General features: G+C 40.7%; 1 protein-coding gene across 2 annotated transcripts in view; it reads left to right on the forward strand.

The window, feature by feature from the left end:
- Window positions 1-14,012, forward strand: part of EPB41L3 (erythrocyte membrane protein band 4.1 like 3) — a 231,978-nt gene that overhangs the window by 9,653 nt on the left and 208,313 nt on the right. The window contains exon 1 of one of the 2 annotated variants that reach the window (XM_059409235.1): window positions 10,843-10,933. The exons of the other annotated variant lie outside the window; for it this stretch is intronic. The gene's annotated coding sequence lies outside the window, so the exon portion shown is untranslated. Of the gene's footprint in view, window positions 1-10,842; window positions 10,934-14,012 lie in introns of those variants that run through there. 2 annotated transcript variants of the gene reach the window in all.

Genomic DNA, 14,012 nt, shown 5'->3' on the forward strand with positions numbered 1-14,012 from the left:
CCCGGGAATATTATCATGTTACAACATCATCTGCATTGTATTTATAAAGGATGAGTAATCTGCGCTATTCTTAGCTATTTGAAAAACATATTAAAAATGAAAATGAATTAGGTAATGCAACAATGAGTAATGCTATATGTGTGAGCCAGTTGTCAGACCTTCTCTCTAAGTAAAAAAGTATCCTTATGTCTTGTTTTTTGTTTTATGTCCTGTACTTTTAACGTATGACTGTACTCTTTTTTTAAAGATTTTACTTATTTATTGGAGAGAGAGAGAGAACGTAAGTGGAGGTGGGGATGGTGGAGAGGGACAGGGAGACTCAGACTCCCCACTGAGCAGGGAGCCTGAGGCTGGATCCCAGGACCCCGAGATCATGGCTTGAGTGAAAGGCTGATGTTTAACTGACGGAGACACCCAGGCGCCCCACATATGAATATATTCTCATGTTCCAGGTTACTTCATGTCTTATTTTGTCTCATTTTATTTAATAGATTTATTATTATTGTTGTTATTGTTGTTGTTTTTAGAGAGAGAGAAAGAGAGCAAGTACACATTGGGGAGGGATGGAGGGTGAGGGAGAGAATCTTAAGCAGGCTCCAAGCTCAGTGTGGAGCCCTCTGTGCAGACCTCAGTGTGGGGCTCGATCACATGACCCTGAGATTATGACCTGAGCCAAAAGCAAGAGTTGAACATGTAACCGACTGAGCCACCCAGGCACCCTGGTGTCCTGTTTTGTCTTAAGTGTAGCTTTGGTCTCCCCAGAATACGGTTAGGGGATAGCCAAATGTGTTTCAGGAAAAATAAGTACTGGTGTAATTTTCCAGATTGTGGGTTCATCGTCACTTAATTTCCCCGGATAACAGTTTACTCTCTTTATGATGGAGTTATAGCTGCTTCTGCTCTCAAATCTACAATCCTAAAGCATCATGATAGATTAAAAACCTTTTGTTTTCTAAACCCGTAACCCAGCAGAAGCATAAGCACCATGACCTTTCTTACAGGTCAGCTTTAGTGAAACACAATTGGACACAAGGAAGGGAAGTGAGCGCTTTGCTATGTGAACATCCTAAGGAATTCCTTAGTAAGAATGGTTCATTATTATGAGCACAAGTAATAAAATTTTAATTCTCTAGATAATTGATAATATTAGCCTCATGACAGTTAACCTGTTTTTTGTTTTTGTTTTTTTTCTGAACTGGCTCAGCACTTTCCCTGTTTGACCACGTTATTTAGAATTTCATTTTATTTTCCTCTTATTTTACCTCTCCAAATAAATCTGGATGATTTTAAAGATATTCTGGGTAGGACTTTGTCCCGCTTTGTCAGAATTCCAGGGCTGGGAACAGGAGGCCAGAGAGTGCGAGGTGGGCGGAGGGGTGCAGGGGCTACCGTTTGGGTACTCAGCGAGGGCTGCGGGGAACAGCAGGGGAACAGCAAGGAATCCGATCAAAACCCCCTTCTGGTTTTCTCTGAACGTTCGCTTCGGCCGTTTGCTTGACAGCATCTTTCAGACTGCTGGCTGTTAGCAGACAGAGCACCTGTGGAAGAGGTGAAGTGGCTTCAGGGGAAGCGCTCCAGGCACAGGAGAGAAAGGACAGGTGGCTTTTAAATAAATTAAAAAAAAATAAAAATGAAGTTATGCTGAGTAATCTTTACAAAACCTAGCAAGATGCTTTGTGTGTGTCGTTTCCATTAAAATCTATTGATGACATAAATAATAGGCTAACATATAGCCCGTGTTTCCAAACACTTTTCTCCCGGCCTCCATTTGGCATGGGGAGAGGGAATGTGGGTTATAGCTCACTGGTTGTTGGTCTAGTGGAAGATGAAAGTCCTCTGGGCAGGGCTGGAGGAATGTGGCAAAGGGCTTTTCACTGCCAGGGGCATATAGGATGCTACAAAGAACAGCTGGGTTGAACCCCCAGTGGCTTTCCACGGGAGTGCAGGTTAACTTACGACTTGAGAAAAATGGTCTCAGCCCTAAAATTCTTGCTCTAACCAAGAGCAAAATTGCAGCAAGATTGAGGGAAAGAAAGAGTTGAGAATTGAAAAACAAATGAAAAGGCGAAAAGCTTCATTTCCTCACATTATACTTCACTGTGCTGAATGTGGATGAAAGTAAATGCCCAGTACCATCGGCTCAAGAGAGCAAGTTGTATTGGGTTCACAGAAAATTAGTTGTTGTCAGATAAATGTGCTCTTCCCCTTTTGCCACCCTTTGCCCCTGAACAGCATCCTTACACACCTGCCCCACCCCCTAAGTCCCCAAACTCTTGTTATAGCCAAAAGCCAGATTTTGTGACATAGTAGGTGTTCAGTAAATGCAAATCATTACTGTGGCTTAGCATGGTGAACTAGGATGGAAATTCAAACACATCTGTCCGTGGACTTTCAAAAACAGTTTAAGTGTCCAAGTTAATCTGACCAATAAAGACTTCTGTCTCTGTTAAACCTTTTCCCTGTAACTTCAGCAAGCATTGGCTGTCCCTTTAAACACCCGACAGAGGGCTGTGAGCACGTGTGTTCTACCAGGGCTGAAAACACTGAGTTCTGTTCCAGATGTATTCTCTTTTTGATGGTTGGATGGTTTTGTGGTTGTAGAGACAAGCTGGATCTGTCCAAGCGGGGTTGCTTGCTTGAGATTTATAGTGTAGTTCTCACCCACTTTTTGTTGACTCTTCTCTACTCGCAAAGAGACACACTGAATTCAGGAATTTGTGCTTAGGCATTGACCTACTAAAGCATCAGCTTGCACGTGATGTGAAAGCCAGCATCAAAGATGTGGGCAGGACCAGGTCAACGACCTCTGAATGTTTTGAAGCCTTTTATTTTCCACTGCATTCACATGGGGGGTTTCAGGAGTGCCTTGTGCCCTTTATACACGGGTTGAGCAATGTTGCTGACATAGTCTTCTCTTCTTTGAGCCAGTGGTCTTCTGTTAAACTTCTGACATCTCTCCTCATCAGGAATGCCTGACTGTCTTAGACTTCGGGAGGTCTGGGCACCCTCTTTCTGAGTTATCTTTTTAAAGTAGAAGACAAGCAATGATCAAAGAATAGTTTCATGGATGTTGTGCGTTTTGTCTTTAAGAGCATGGGAATGCTTCTTTTCTTTAGCCTCTGGCTTTTTCAGCCCTAGGGGTGAAAAGATTGGAGTGATAAAAGGCAGAGACCTACTTTCTAAACATAGGAGTTCCCCATTTTATAGAGAAGTCATTTTTCTGAGAGTGTATTTGTCAGGAGTTGTTCAGAATTTTGAGTTATTTACCCTGAGAGAAAATGGTAAAAATTACATGGTTACGTTTCCAGACCAGCCCAGACAACTATATTCAGTCTATACGATTAAAAAAAAAAAAAAAAAAAAAATTGGAACAACTAGCATTAGTAGTGAGACTTTGGAGCAGGATGCCACCTAGAGAGCCTAAGGTGAAAATCTTCGGAGGAGTATAAAGTGCTTTATGATTCCCATCCCCTAAATAAAAATTCTCTTATTTATCTTCCAGTGCCCATTTCCCTGGGCTCTAGTGTCCACATCCTGAGTCACACTTTTATGTTTATAGGTAGGCCTTCTCTCCTTGCTTCAGATTCAGAACCTTCTCTCTCAAATGAAACTATCATTTTCTTTATTCTGCTGATCTAATAGGAAAGCAATCTGATTGAATTAATCATTTTTGCACAATGCTGTTTGCACATAATGCATTTTTGCATTATGCTGTTTTTAATGCTGTTTGCATTAAAAAGCAGAAAATCTTGTAACTCAAATACAGATTGTTATATTTATTTCAGTTTGGTATTCATTTATCATTTTTATAAACATTTCTGATGTAGACCATGGGAATAAACAGGTGAATCAGATAGGATGTTTACCATCTTATCAGGAGATGACTATTTAAATACCAATAGACATGGTACAAAGTATGATAATGATGAGTTTCAAAAGAGAATTTTAAGAAAATGTCCAAGCTTATACATTGGGAGCAGTGGGTAAGCTAATATAACAATATTGAAAAACAATTATGCATTATCTTATAAAGATATGCACACTGTACAATGTAGTACTTATGCATATCATTAAATATATTAATTTATTAATATTAAGTTGATATGACACTAAATATCTCTATAAACCATGGAAAAATTGTCACACATGCACCGTGAAATGTTTCAAAAATATCCATAATAGCAAGAGATTGGAAATAACACAAGTGTGTGTGGACAGGAGACTGGATACATAGATGTGGCGTATTCACAAAATAAGATATGATGCAGCCACAAAAATGAATGAACAACAGGTGCCATTCAACCCCATCCGTGAATCTTTAACACAGGTCATAAAAAAGAAAGTTACAGGAGATTGAATGGTATAATACCACTTTTATAAGTCTCAAACCAGGCAAAACTTAATAGCACTCTTTAGGAAAACCTCAGGGGCAGGGGGCGGCAAGAGGACTGAATAAGTAGATGCAATAATATTGGTAGTATTCTTGTTATTAAGATATGTGATGGGTTCATGGATATGCATTTTATTGTTACACTTCAGCACTGACACTGTGTATGAAGTGATTGCATAGTAAATATTTTATGCACATTTTTTAAGTGGCCACCTCAGTTACCAGGAAACACAGAAGAGGAGCGAGTTAATTCTGACAGGGATGCTGGGAAGGCTTCACAGGGGAGGTGGTGTTTACCCTGGATGTTTAGGAATAGCAAGGCTTCGGGGGTCAGACAGATGTTGAATGGTGGAAACTGATGAGGGATAAAGGGAGGAAGAGGTACGCCTATGCACAGTGGGCTTGTGTCAGAGCCACGCCGTGGGCTGTATGGGAGCTGAGGGTATAAGAGCTGATGTTACAAGAGGATGGAGTGAGGAAAGGCATATGTCACAGTATTTTATGCAAGGCAACCAGGTGACCATGATGACTTTCATTCTTCTCAAGAACCTATGAGATCAGGGCCCCTGGGTGGCTCAGTTGTTAAGCATCTACCTTTGGCTGAGGTCATGATTTCAGGGTCCTGGGATTGAGCCGAATATCAAGGGTCCCTGCTCAGCAGGAAGTCTGCTTCTCCCTCTCCTGCTTCCCCTGCTTGTGTTCCCTTTATCACTGTGTCTCTCTCTGTCAAATAAATAAATAAAATCTTAAAAAGAAAAAAAGAACCTATTAGATTACCCATGCCTGAAATGAAAAAAGAAGCCACAGATAGAATAGGGGCTTGGGGAGGATGGTGTGGAGAAGGCAGGAAACCCAGGTAAAGAAAACCAGGAAGACTCCTTGAAGGCAGGGTTGAGATGCTGGAGGAGAACCAGAGGGCACAGAACCAGGACATCCCCGGCAGAAGGGGATGTTGACCCATAGAGGGAAGGATTCCATAGCACAGAAAACAGGTTGTCTTTGTGTAGAAAGGGAGTAAGGAAAAACCATCAGAAGAGGGGGTGTATTGGACATCTGGGCGGCTCAGTTGGTTAAGCATCTGCCTTCAGCTCAGGTCATGAATCCATGGTCCTGGGATCGAGCTCCACATCCGGCTCTCTGCTCAGCGGAGAACCTGCTTCTCCCTCTGCCTTTTCTGCTCCCCATGCTTGTGTTCTCTCTCTGTGTCAAATAAATAAATAAAATCTTAAAAAAAGAAGAGGAGGAGGGTGTATGAAATCTCGGAAAGATTCTAGACAAACATTAACATTAAAGAAGTCCATACAATCTACATTTAACAAACACATCCAGTGTCAGACATCAGTGGATACAGGATTTTATTTTTAATATATTCACCAACTACAAGCATCCGTCTTCCCAATATACACATTTGCTCTCTTTCTGTTTTTCTGTCTGTTAGAAAATATCTCTGTGTATACATATACATTATAGTGATCTCGGATGCCAGCTGAGATAGGAAAAACAAAAGGGAAAAGATGAGGAAAAAGAGCTGCCATTTACTGAGCACCTAATATGTGCCAAGCATTTTGCTCTCAGGGCTTACTGTGTCTCTATTCCTACTTTCACCACACCTCTGTGGTATGTAATGTGAAGAGACAGCAAAATTGAGGCTGACACGGTGAGAATGACTTACCCAAACCAAAGTTGATTCAAAAAAGACAGCCTGCCTCTATGAATTCATAGTTTCCCTCCTTCTTCACAAACCACCCCCCAACCTAAATAAATAAATAAATAAATAAATAAAATAAAGGAAAGAGGGGGAAAGAAAAAAACAAAGAGAACAAAAACGGGGGTAAAGCACATTTAAAAATTTGTTTGCAATTAGATACACTGCAATTTAATTGCATGCATTTTTATTTTATTTTATTTTATTTTTTTGCTCAGATGACTAACATTTTTAAAGATTCTCCTCCCTGTCTTGATGATTTACTGTCCCAGTCTTGATGGAAGTTCCAACACCTTATTTGCTTCCTTTAAGGTAGAGGCTGTCCCTTCGGTCATGCTTTTCCAACAGAAGTCCCTGGAGAATGTACCTCGATAAAATGTTTTGCGGGAACGAGCCTTGTCCCCTGGCTACATTCCATAGTCTCTTTTCACACACATTCCCTTACCTTGACATGGCTCGGATCTGTCTTTTCTCACTGATTTTACTAATCTACAATGATTTTCTTGTTACTGAAAATCATAATCACGCTTTCCATTGCTATTTATTCCTGGAAACTGCATATTAAGATAATTATTTTTATCTTCCTGACACTAAAGTTACAACTCATAAATTTTATATGCCTGGTGCATGGATATTAACTCCATAGTGTCCTGCCTGTAGCTTCTTGGTGAAGGGAGTCATAAGGTTGTTTCCTAAGGGTGAACGGAATACAGAAGGGACTTGACAATGGATCAGGTTTCCAAGAGCTTCTGAGGGGCAGAGGGACAAAAGAGCCCCACGAAGCAGAGCAGAGAGGGTTGCAAGCAGCATGGGAGGGCTGCCTTATGTTATAAAGGGCTGTCTACCCCGGCCCCACGGAGCACCCCCAGAACGCAAGCTCTGCCCCTGATTCTCGCCCCACTGGAACATGGGCTACCTGCCACTATTGGGAGATAAAAGTCAGCTCATCTATTAACATTTCCCACTTCCAGAGGAACCATAAGGTTGGTTTTAAATGGTAAGCAGAGCGCAGACACTGCATCTGACCCGGTAGGAGAAAGTTATTCTTGCAGAAAGCAACCTGGAGATTCATTATACGGTGACGAAGCTTTCGGTTGGAGCTTTATAAATTCATTTTGTACAACGAATCATCGTCATAGGGTGGAAAAGTAATTTGAACAAGGAGTAATTCCATACAACTATCCCATAGAGAGAAAGGGATGTCAGCCGCAGCCTCCGCTATGTGTGGAATAGCCGCACATGGCTCTGACGTAAAGACCAGAATCCCGCACATGGCCGCTGGGGTCTGTTCCCACTCTTTGGTCTGTTCCTCCATCCTTCTGCAGCCCGCCTCATATCATATGCCCTCCTGCTGTCTGCTCCAGACACAGAGATGCTCATATGGTTCCATCTTAGGACCTCTGCACATTCTTTAAAATGACTGAAGAATGCAAGGACCTTCTGTTTATGCATGCTATGCTTTTGACATGTATTACATTAGAAATGACAACTGAGACACTTTAGATACATTAATGCACTTGAAAATAACAATAAAATTAGTCCATTCTGTGTTAACATAAATATTTTCATGAAAGTTAACGGTATTTTCCAAAGCAAAAATAATTTAAGGTAGGGGTACCTGGGTGGCTCGGTCAGTGAAGCGTCAGAATGTTAGTTTCAGCTTAGGTCTCGTGGGTTGTGAGATTGAGCCCCACGTAGGGCTCCAGGCTCAGGGGGTAGTCTGCTTGAGATTCTCTCTCCTCTCTGCCCCTCCCTGTCCTCGCATGCATGTGTGCATGCATGTGCACTCTCTCTCTCTAAAATAATTAAATAAACCTTTTTAAAAAATGAAAAAAAAAATTAGGGTCGAGTGCCACTGCAAACCTATTTAATGTCTGGCTTAAGACAAGAGAGTAGATTCTTATGTCTACTTCTTTATGAGAAACTGAGAGTGTGATATACATCATGTAGCTTCTGGAAACTTCTCTTCACTCCTGAGGGAATGAGAGTGAAAAGGCGAGTAATGTCTTGGTGTGACTAGGTAAAGGTTTTGCCCTCATCAGCCTCTTCTGAGAGTCTTAGGGGCCTTCCAGGAACTCTGGACTACAATTTATAGGACAATATCTCCAGACTCATGAGCCTCCATTTGGTTGGAAATCAGTCAATAGGGTAACTGCTAGATAACAGAAAATGAGGTTGAAGAATCGAGTTGAGGCCAAAGCATATCCTACCTTACTTGGACATTCCCCATCTTCTGGGAAGGAACTGAGCATTCCTGCCCAAGAGGCAAACAAGAATTAGGGACTCCCAGAGACACCCCTCCAACACCACCAAATTCACACAGCTTTGTATTTCTGAAAGGTCTTTCTCAAGCATCATTTTGTTTGATCACTACCATAACTCTGTGAGGAAACCAATACAACTGTTAACCTCCTTTTCCACTCAAGGAAAGAGATCTGGTCTTCTCAAGGTCATCCAGTTCCTTCAAAGACCACCAAACCCACTCCTTGATTCCCTAAGACCTTCCCTATGCAAGTTGTCTTCCCTCATTGAGAGGTCAACCCATGTACATGAGTCTGGTGACAGAAATCATGGCTAGAAAGTGACTGCAAGCAGATATTGAAGCTTACTTCAATTACAGTGACTCACAGATGCACCATTGTATTCTCTCTTCTGAATCTTTAAAAGTTAATGTGTGTAAGAGGATCATCTAGATCCATTGGTCAATACTATGTCTATAATGAGAAGAAAATTCACCATTCATTACCAGGACCAGTGAGAGCAGATTAAACAAATGCTACGCACAAGCCAAGTTACTAAACTTTTAAAATATCTGAAGAACATTAGAAAGACTTTCCATGAACTCTTTTCAAGGTGTCCTGGACTCGAATGCTAAGAAGGGGGGTTTCAGACTGAGTGCTGACTGGCTGGTTCGTCTCTGGTCTTTGCAGGCCTATCTGTCATGCTTTCTACCATAACTCTGTGAGAAAACCAGTGCCCTTTAAGTAGCTACTCTCATCTTACCATCTGCTGAGAGGAAGACCAAATTTCTTCAAGAAACATTTCTTCAGTGAGCTAGGCTGCTTTTGTTCTATTACAAACTATAATCTTTTTAACACTTGACACCAAAAGTTGACTTACATCCTTGTATTCATTCTTTCTTTTGAAGATTGGGTCTATACAGGGTGGCCAAGTGGTCCCAAAGAACCATTCTGACATGATATTTTTGTTTTGAATTGTAATAAAATACACATCATCTAAGATGTACGTCTTAACCATTTTTAAGTGTGAGTTCACTTATTTTTTGCACACATTCATGTTGTGGTACAACCAACCTCCAGAACTCTTTTCATCTTCTCACTGGCCAGCAACCCCAAATTTCCCCATCACCACCAGTGCCTGGAAACCACCTTTCTACTTTTTGTCTCTATGAACTTCACTACTCTAAGTACCTCGTAGAAGTAGAATCACACAATATTTGTTGTCTTGTGTCTGGTCTATTTCCTTTAGCACCGGGCCCTCAAGGTTCATCCATGTTGTGGCACGTGTCAGAATTTCATTCTTTTAAAAGGCTGAATAGTATTCCACTACATGGATAAATCCCATTCTGTTTATCCATTCATGCATCAGGGTACTTTTGGGTTGCTTTCACCTCTTGGCTATTGTGTACAATACTGCTATGAACATTGGTGTACAAATACCTCTTTGAGATCTTGCTTTCAATTCTTTTGAGTTAAGAGTAGCTTTTGATGGAATGGATTAGTAGTATAAGGCAGAGGCCTGGGAAGCCCTAGAATACCCAAGGATCACAGAATTCCTCCAGCATGACCTTGGCACAGCCTGGTTTTCCAAGGTGACTGCTCATGTGGAAAGCCTGTGACCGATGAGCTGTTTTCAATGAAGGCCTAGTTTGGGGAGTTTTATCTGCTTGAAACTATGTTTTATGTGATTTTATACTGTAAAATTTCTTCCCTAATAAAGCAACTGTCGCGGCTTACAGGATTAAAAAGCAGTGTATGCTAGAATTGTTACGCCACGTAAAAAATTTTCTCTGTGCCTTTATAAAAAGAAATGAAGAACTTCTTTCCTTGGTCCTTTCTCTGAAGAATTCAAATTCTGGTCTATGACTCTGACCTGTAGCACATCTACAATGGGTTATAATTGATGTTCTTTGGGAATGTATAATCAGAATGATTTTAGCCAAATGCTTGTTGGCATGTGTAACTAGGTTTTCGGATTATGATTTTGAGTCCGCTAAGTCTTTACCTTGCAAGCAGTCCTCCTTGTCACCACCACCCCCATTCTTGTTCACACTTGCTTTAATTATTTCTATGTCCCTATGTGTTCATACAACTCTTTCATAGTCTCTTTCTGGAAACATCTATTACATATTCAAAAGTGGCTTGCCTGTGTTTTCTCTTATTTGCAACTGCTAAATGAAAATGTTAATGAGAGATCCCTTTGGCTCTCTCATGAATTATCTACCTTGTTTTTCTACAGCAACTTTCTCCTTAATCCACAGCGTCTTGGCAATGGGGCAGTTTCAGGAAAGGAGGGAACTCTAATTATCATGCTTAGTATGGGGGTAAGTTACCAGCAGTTTTTGAATTATTCCTAAACAATTTTTCTTCTCTTTTCCTCCCACCCTTCCTGTCTCACTGCCTCTGGAACATGGAATGTGGATCTGGCCATCATCTGGAAAAATGTCGTTATCTTGCTGCTGTGGGACGTTGATTATGTGGTGAGTCCTGAAATTAATGTTTTAAGTTGTTGGTTTCTCTCTTTGTGGAAGACGAAAATTGCCAGATGAAATTGTTTGAGAGGAAAATACCTTCAGCATCCCAGTGTGTGTACACCCGGTATGTGTACAGGTCCCCCCATTGGCCTGTAGTTAATCTTCCTGCATTAAAGGGGGAGAAATCCTGTTGTGTATTATTAGAAGCACCCAAATTCAGATGAAACAAGGATGAATCATATTCAGTGACAAAAGTTGATATTTAAACTCTTGCTGTTTGTATTCTTTTTTGTGTATGTGGAGTTAATATAATGTTGAGTAATAGGTCTTTATAACAAAGCAACTCATAAAGATCGCACATAGTTTGACATGGAATTTTCTAAGGCTCTTGTCCATTTGTCTCTATACATTACACACCTCAGATACTCATTGGTACCTATTATGGCTGATAGAAATGTATTCATTTTGTGGTGCTGGCTTTGTTTCTAATGCAAATGCATTGGAAAACAACACAGTGGAAATTGTTCTTTGTCAGTGTATTTACATTAAAATGATTGATGAGATTTTGATGTGAAAAATTCCCAATTACATTGGTTCTTAGTAGATGGACAAAGTCAAGTTAGCAAAACTATTAAATATCAAATTTCAACTTCCATGGTCCAAAACTAGATGATAAGACTATAGCAGGCACTCAGCTTTTGTGCGTGGAGACCGGGGCTGGAAGAGAGGGTTTAAGTCTCTTGGTGTATTTCTTGCTATGGAATGGAGACTAAAAAGCAGGCAGATTTTAAACACAAAAAATAGATTCTTAAATACGTTTCCCCCCCTACTTCTCAAGCGTGTGGGAAGCAGGATTCCGAGAAAAGTCCTTGATTAGCATGGTATTATAGAAATGGCTGGTCCAGTAGTAGCTTCTACACCTATCTTAAAGTACTTAGCATGGCTGATTCTTGGAAAAAAGAAATCAGGTGAGGTATACCTCCATAGAAAAATCATTGTCTTGATTATCAATTCCACTTCTATACTGAGTCTCCCACTAAGCAAATTTCAAACTGCCATGTCATTGTCTTAGCCAGTTGAAGTAGCAGGATTTCACTTGCTAGGAGCAAACACATTTGTTGTTGCAGTCTGTTATTTCTGAAATTTCTAAAATTATATTGAGTGTTAGCATGAAATCTGGCATCAAGGTTTGTAAGATTTTCTATTCTGGTGTAAGTAATTTGTGAATCTTTATCTTAGATGATTTAGTTGCCCATAAATATCCTTAGGAATATGTGTCATTTGAGTTTAATCTGTGAGCTGTGAGTAGTTGATTTGACACAATTACCACCTAATCAGCTGTTTTGCCTATTGGGTTATGTTACAATTCTTTGCTCCATATTAAAATCTCCTTGCAGGGGTGCCTGGGTGGCTCAGTCAGTTAAACATCCGACTCTTGGTTTTGGCTCAGGTCCTGGTCTCAGGGTCCTAAGGTGGAGCCTTGTGTTGGGCTTTGCACTCAGCAGGGAGTCTGCTTGAGATTCTCTCCCTCTACCGCTCCCAGCATTCACACCCTCTCAGTTTCTTTCTCTCTCTGTCTCTCTTTTTGTATGTCTCAAATACATAAATAACTCTTAAAAAAAAAATCTCCTTCCAGGATTCACATTGTATGTGCTCCTCTTTGTATCTCTCCACGTCTTTTCCTCTCTCTCCTTCCCAGAAACAATAACTGGCTAGACAGTCGTCCTTAAAATCTCATTTTCTCTTCCAGTAATGAATGATCAGTAGCCAGAACCTCCTTATTTTAAATTGATCATGAGCTAAATCTTGTGAATTCTTTTGTCTGGGACCTTGAAAGCCTTCTGAAGATAATGCTCTATTTGTGAGAGGCTCAGAAAATCTTCAGAAATCTCTGATCCTAAAAGTAGCAAAGTACAAGGCTGTTTTCTTATTATTTTTCAACTGACTCTGTAGCAGTAAATACGGCTCTCCCCACCAGCCTCTCCCTCTCCTTATTCTAAGACCTCCTTCTGCTGAGGGAGTCATTCCCTCAGGGAGTCTACTGGAGGGTCATTCGGGATTTTTTTTTTTTAATTTTATTTATTTATTTGACAGAGAGAAATCACAAGTAGGCAGAGAGGCAGGCAGAGAGAGGGGAAGGGAAGCAGGCCCCCTGCTGAGCAGAGAGCCCAATGTGGGACTCGATCCCAGGACCCTAAGATCATGACCTGAGCCAAAGGCAGTGGCTCAACCCACTGAGCCACCCAGGCGCCCCTCATTCGGGATTTTTAATTTGTTTTTGTTCCGTGTTTGGGGAGGGAAATAGGCTGGCTCTACAGTCTAAAAGGGTTATTAGTTTGGTCCATTAGGGACCATTCTCTAAAACAAACAAAAACAAAAACAAAAACAAAACACATACACCGAACAGCTGGTAGATTTGCACATGGACACAGTTCACTTTCCATGATACGTGTGATCATATCATCACCACCTTCCCACTGAGCAGCACATTCTGACGTCCTCTCCCTCAGGCACTGGGATATGGACGTCACACAAGTCCCATTTAATTTTCCTAACAACCTTATGACACAGGGACATTCTATCACCTAATTTTAAGGGGTTGAGCAAACTGAGAGCCAATCTAACCTGTCAAAAACCACCAGGGTCATTGATTCATAAAATGTTTTCGTGAGACATGTTGTCTTTTAACCAGTTTAATATACTTCTAGACTCTTCTTTGCCCCTGAATATGGAATTTTGGTACATCTCGGACAATAATTTGTCATGTATAACTAAATTTGTCTTCTATCTGGCAGTTAGCTAAAGCTCTTTCCTGAGTTAAAAACTGACAGTCCTGTGGTGGCAGGGTCCAGAGGGGCAAGAGTGATGATAGCAAAAGACCTCTTAGCAGAGTGATTTGCCCTGTGGAAGTGATTTTTTTTCCTAGAGAAGTTGATATTTTTGCATCTGACAGGATAATCATATTTTGATAGAACTAAGAGTAGTTTGGGAGGAAAATCAGAGGCTAACACTTTTCCAAATTCACATAAACCTTGTACCTGCAAATTCCATTTGGATTTCCAACTCTTGTTTTTGAGTGTTATTGAACACCTTAATCCAATCACGAGTACATCTCTTAATAGCTAATTTTCTGCTTTATTAGTCGGGGTAATAAGGCCTTCTCAAAATCAGAGAGACATGAAAAGCAAAAAGTTATCTTGGTC

Source organism: Mustela nigripes, chromosome 8, assembly GCF_022355385.1.
Source record: "Mustela nigripes isolate SB6536 chromosome 8, MUSNIG.SB6536, whole genome shotgun sequence".
Lineage (NCBI taxonomy): Eukaryota > Metazoa > Chordata > Mammalia > Carnivora > Mustelidae > Mustela > Mustela nigripes.